Source organism: Podarcis melisellensis (genome assembly GCF_964234715.1).
Source record: "Podarcis melisellensis genome assembly, chromosome: 1".
Lineage (NCBI taxonomy): Eukaryota > Metazoa > Chordata > Lepidosauria > Squamata > Lacertidae > Podarcis > Podarcis melisellensis.
This window is the reverse complement of record NC_138528.1, coordinates 37,329,535-37,335,534: the sequence shown is the minus strand read 5'-3', so window position 1 is coordinate 37,335,534 and position 6,000 is coordinate 37,329,535. Positions and strand designations below refer to the sequence as shown.

At 44.7% G+C, this 6,000-nt stretch overlaps 1 long non-coding RNA gene across 1 annotated transcript; it reads right to left on the bottom strand.

The window, feature by feature from the left end:
* Window positions 1–2,205: 2,205 nt before the first annotated feature.
* LOC309365397 lies at window positions 2,206–4,513 on the bottom strand. The gene is made up of 3 exons (XR_014166105.1): window positions 4,434–4,513; window positions 3,470–3,606; window positions 2,206–2,781 (listed from the first exon to the last, which is right to left on the bottom strand). It is a non-coding gene; the product is annotated as an uncharacterized lncRNA (long non-coding RNA).
* Between the last annotated feature and the right edge of the window lie 1,487 nt (window positions 4,514–6,000).

The following is a 6,000-nucleotide window of genomic DNA, read 5'->3' as shown; positions in this document are numbered from 1 at the left end:
ATCCAACCCCCCAGTTGTAGTAAACATTGCTCAGGATTAAACAAAGTTTGTTTGCTCCACACTTCCATTTCTTGTAGCATCGTTCTACAAAGTTTGCAACAGCAAGAACAAATAAGAAATATGCTCTAAGATGACAGTCACAAGACTTGAGTGGTGATAGCCATGTGGTCGGATGGTGTGAAACACCCCACATACTGGGACATGGTCAGATTTCCAAAAACAGAAACCCTGTTCCCTAAAATTAGGGGCTACCAGGACCCCCTGATGGGTTCTAGACTGGACTGCACTGCTTGGATCTTTTGGTTGCACTTGAGAATTACATCAAAAGAATAAAAAATGGTTCAGGTCAATACAACTGCCCATGCACTTCTCTATCTATGGGCCTGGAGTCATCCCACAGGCAGAACTGGCACAGATTTGTAGATTCACACTGCAGTCTGGATGCAAAGCCAGCTGAGAAAATGCCCCCCAAACTAATTTTGTTTCTGGGCTTCTGTCAAGAACTAAGAAGCTAGACATATTTTTACATTTCTTATTTCCCTAAGTCATGGAACAGATTTATACAACCATTTTATATAATAACAATTCCTGCCAAAGGATTACAAATCATGCTGGACAATCCAGACAAATGGACTCAACATCTATTATGACCACTTTTACAACTTTAGTGTAAAGCGAGAGGTCTCTCAACTTCCTAAAAATAGCATGGAGAACTTCCACTGCAGTTCCAAGGTATTTGCACTACAGGAGAAAGTGCTTCAATCTTAACTATGGCAAGCAATGAAGAAAAATAACACAGGATAGTAGAGGCACTGATGGCAATAGAAGGCTATCAAGAGTAATAAGGAATATAAGAAAATACAGTTCTATAAAGCAAACCACAGCAGCAGACACCTTAATCGTCTAGCCAAACGCATGCTGAAATACAAAAAGCTTTTTGTCTTATTGTAGAAGTGTATGGGATGGATTATGTTTTTGGGGCTTCCAATTCAATCTTCCTAAAAAACCAAAATAGTCATTTTGAGTCAGGAATGTGTGGATTTTTGGGGGAGGGGGGATTTATGGACTCCCTCCGCCCTGTCGCCCCAGTGTCCACCATCTGGCTAGACCCGACATATCAAAAAATTACCAGATCCCACACTCCAATCAAGGGTTTTCCAAACGTGAGGATCCAACTATTTTTGGACTACAACTCCCATCATTCCTAGCTAGCTGGACAGCGGTCAGATGATGAGAATTGTAGTCCAAAAACAGCTGGAGACCCAAGTTTGGGAAAGCCTGCTCTAATCAGTCCACCTACCCATGGATCTTTATGATAACCAATACATGGCTCTGTCAATCCATTAGGTTATGATAAGCCCTAGTGGTGGTGTAGTGGTTAGAGTGTCAGACTAGGATTTGGGAGACCAGGGTTGAAATCCCCACTCGGCCATGGAGCTTGCTGGGTGACACTGGGCCAATCACTGCCTGCGAGCCTAACTTACTTTACAGGGCTGTTGTGGAGATTACACGAGCAGGAGGGGAACCATGCCTGCCATCTTGAGGTCCTTGGAGAAACAGATGAGAAATGAATAGCTCAGTTAGTAGAGACTCTTAATCTCTGGGTTATAGGTTCGAGCCCCATGTTGGACAAAACATTCCTTCATTGTAGGGGGTTGGACTAGATGGCTCTCATGGTCCCTTCCAACTCTACAATTCTGTAATTTATGAAATGCAATAAATAAATGAATGAATTAAGTTTCACAGTGCATAGAAAAGTACTGTACTCCATCCTCTATATATTCCCACCACTGTTACAGGAGGGGCTGTTAGACGGTTCATGCCTTGCTAGCCACAGTTTGGAAGTTCCTCTTGTATGGTATTGACTGCATCCATGTTGCTCCTGGTAGTAGCTGAAGGAACTGCATCTAGGGAACCAGCAACTGTGCTTTGCTTGTGATTTCTTGCATTTTTATTCCTCCCTGTTCTGCCTTCCTTTCAAACGTGGAGGTTTCATCTACTTGGCATCTGCAGGCTTTGCCTTAGTGGGGGAAAACTGGATGGCTTGACTTCTGAAAATATTGGACAATTCTTTCCAAATAGAATTGTTTATTAAATTCCTGAGGGGGCGACTTAAGAAATAAGGGAGGAAGGGAAAGAAAGAAAGGAAGGAAGGAAGGAAGGAAGGAAGGAAGGAAGGAAGGAAGGAAGGAAGGAAGGAAGGGGCTGAAAAGCAGTAGGTTGAGCTTTTGGAGTCCAGCAGAGTTGGTTCTGAGGAGCATAATTAATATCTAGAAACTTTTCTGTATTAACAGTCTAAGACAATCTTTGCTGATCTCTGCACAGTTTGTGTCCAAGGATGACCAGCTGAGAGATTAATCAAGTCATCCAAAGTGGAAAATTAAAAGCCATGGGGATAACACCGTCAGGGTCTGCAAGGTGGCTCTCCTGCAGAAACAGAGACCTTGGCGGTGGCTTGATGGTCTTTGAGACATTTGCTTCTAGGCAGTCAAGTTTTCCACTGTAGTTCTTCATCTTTCTCTCACTTTTCCAACGAAAGAACAGAGATTGCCCAAGGCACAGGAACGCCGGTCTTGAGATGTTAAGCTGTGGAATTTTCTGACTATAATGATGATAAACATTTTGTCTTCCAGATGTGAAAATAGAACAGTACCAGGAGGTGCTTCTTCATCCTTCTCCATGTCTTCTATTAGTTTAGCTATTTGTTCCTGCAGAGTAGTAGGAACCTCATAAATGAGCCTGCCTTATTCACATTTTGGTGTTTCAGTTGGGTGTAATGATCTGCAAACACATTTCCAAAAAGGAAAGGGATGACTAATGTCATATTTGCTTATATGTGCAGCCTGAAATCTTTGGTATTTATTTCTTTGATACAGAAGCCTTGTTAGGATTCATCTCAAACAGAGTACTGCTCACTGCCTAGCTGCAATCCAGTCCCCCCTTAAACAAGGCCGTCAGGGTTTTCAGATTGAACAAAGGTATCCATCTCTCTACTCTCTCCAGCCAGGTCAACTGGCCTGCCACCAGACAGGCAAACAGGAGCCTCAACTGCAGTCTCCCATCCAACAAAAGTGGTATCCCTGCCAGTGGAGGCTGCTTGGTCCCTACAACAGGGCAACCCAACAGCAGGGCTGAGCTGGCCTGGGATCCACTGGATCCCAAGCTGTTTTCACTGCCACCGCTGGCAGACAGAGGGCCTGATCTGGGCCCAACCTGAAACCTAGTGCTATCTACCTGCCCCACCCACCCACCTACTCCTGCTGCCTCCATGAGCAGCTGGGCTACAGGTGTGGTGGCATCTCAATCACTCCACAGAGTCTCAGTGGTGGCAGCAAAACGTTATGACTGCTCTGCTCAGAAGCACAAAGTGTGCAGGCGTGCCTTGCTGAATTGCAGCCTGAAGTAAACCCGAGAACACAGAGCTGAAACAACTGCCTATTGGTTTCCCCTTTGCCTTGTGTCCACTTACCTCCCCGCCTTCTATTGTTTCCCAAGCATCAAATGCCATACTGTAAGCTCCTTGGAGTAGGGGCCTCTCCTCTTGTATTCTGTTACACACCATGCACATTGACGATGCCACATGGCAGATGATTTCACAAATCACTGCTGTTGTGTGAGGGGGGAAGAATCTTTATGTTGAAAGCTTGCCTTGTGTTAGTCCCATGGACACATTTTGCAGTTATTTGTGCAGACCATTAAAAGCCACAAAAGGGGTCTGCATTTATCCCAGCTCTACACATTTATCCGTCCCTCCTCTTTCTCTACATTTGACAACAAAGGCCTCACACGCAGCAGCGCTTAAAACTGGAGGGGGGAAATGAAAAAAGAAAAAGAAAAGAAAAGACCGAGCGATTTAATTAACAAATGCAGAAGAGAGACAGAAATGGTTGAGATTCCTGCTGTAAGATTTACATAGAGGGACAGGATGGAGCTTGCTCAAGATGTGGGGAGGGTACAGTGGGGGAGAGAGTGGAAGACTCTGTCCAAAAATAAAATGAATCCATATGTGCAGAGAAAGAATGGGTAGCCATTTTGCAGTTAGGAACAGTTTGTATATTAAGGGATGTATCTAACTTGCAAATAACAGGTGGGGGCGGGGAGAGGAGGAAATTTTGATTCAGTTTGTGGCAGGGGCAAAAGTTTAAAGCTTCCCTTCCTCTATGATACAAACCTGACCTGGTACCAAATATCAAACAGCCCTGAGTAGGCACAAGCTTCAGTTATCCAGCATGCTAGTAACTAAAGTAACTTGTAACACTGAAGGGCAACTGGATGCTGATAATTTTATGCTGCGAGCTCCAAAGGTTGCCTAGCAACTGACTGACTTGCCACATCCACACCATACATTTAAAAAACTGTGGTACCACTTTAAACAGTCGTGGCTCCCCCAATGAATTGTGGGGGCTTTAGTTTGCTAAGAGTTTTTAGGATACCTCTATTCCCCTCACAGAGCTCCAATTCCAGACGTTTTCTGTGAAGAAAGATTGTTAAACCAATCTGGTTGTTAAACCTGATAATTCTAGCTCTGGGAAGGGAAAGGGGCCTCCTGCCAACCCTCAGCATCATTAGCAAGCTACAGCTCCCAGGATTCTCTGGGGGAAGCCATGACAGTTTCACATGACATCATAGTGCCTTAAATGCATAGTGTGTTGGGAAACCTCAGGCCCACGCAACAACCGTAGCTCTCCAGGCCTCTCTGTTTGGCACCTCAGGACTCCCCAGCCCTGCCCCCCCAAAGCCCATCTCTTACCAGCCCTGTTCTGCAATCTTCAAGGGCTTTGGCCTGGCTGGAACACGTCACCTGGATGGAGAATGAAGAGGGCTGTGTGGGTGTGCATGCTGAAACCTTTGACTGGAATGTCAACTATTGTGCAAAGATAAAATTTGCATGGGTTATAGCACCCACTTTTGCCTCTGGTCCCACCCACCGCTGGTGTGAAACCACTAGAAGGTCTCCAATGACTGCAACCCTCAGCCCAAAAAGGTTCCTCATCACTGGAGGTTTCAGGTAATTCAGAAATCAATGTGGAGCTGTTTGCCCTGTAATATTTTATATAGTGGTACCTCGGGTTAAGAACTTACGGTAATTTGTTCTGGAGGTCCGTTCTTAACCTGAAACTGTTCTTAACCTGAGGTACCACTTTAGCTAATGGGGCCTCCCACTGCCGCCGCACCACCACCACACGTTTTCTGTTCTCATCCTGAAGCAAAGTTCTTAACCCGAGGTACTGTTTCTGGATTAGCGGAGTCTGTAACCTGAAGTGCCTGTAACCCGAGGTACCACTGTATAATAATTTCCTTCTGCAGCTTCTTCTTTTAAAAGCACACCCAGCTGTAAGTACCTGGAAGCCATTTTTAGAGCAATTCACACTAGCTTATGCAGGCAGGGGTGACTTCCGAATATGAGTGTACTAAATGGGCAACCATTATTACAGTCTTCCTGGGGTGGTTCCCCAGCCCCCCCCCCCCCCGCCACAGACATATGCATTATTCTGCACAGGTGATCTGCACCTCTAAAATGACTAAAAGTGTGCCAGAATAAAAATTATAGCAGGTGGCAATTTGGAGAGATAGAGAAATAAAGTATTATAATTATAGTTAACAATTATATATAATGATATGCAGGCTGTTACTTTAATACTCATCTGCGTCATTCTGCAAATGGGATGCTGCACCTTTGCAACCTCTGGGACAGATGGAATTTCAGCTTCAATGAGCCCTTTGAGGAGCACTAGGGAAATATGTCTGTAAATAACAGACCATTTATTTTGGCACAGGGCTTCTTCTCTTGCCCAAATGAAGTGCTGTAGCGGAGTCTCCTTGAGAACATGACATAACAGAATGGATAATTTGTCTGTTCCCAAAGGTGACTTTTCAAACACTGTTTTAAAATAATCTGCTGTGGGGATAAGGAGACATAACAAGGCAGGGAAGGCAAATGAAGTTCAGCCTGTTTGATAGAGAAAAAGAAATTTCACCTTCCCTGTCAGCAGCTCTGTC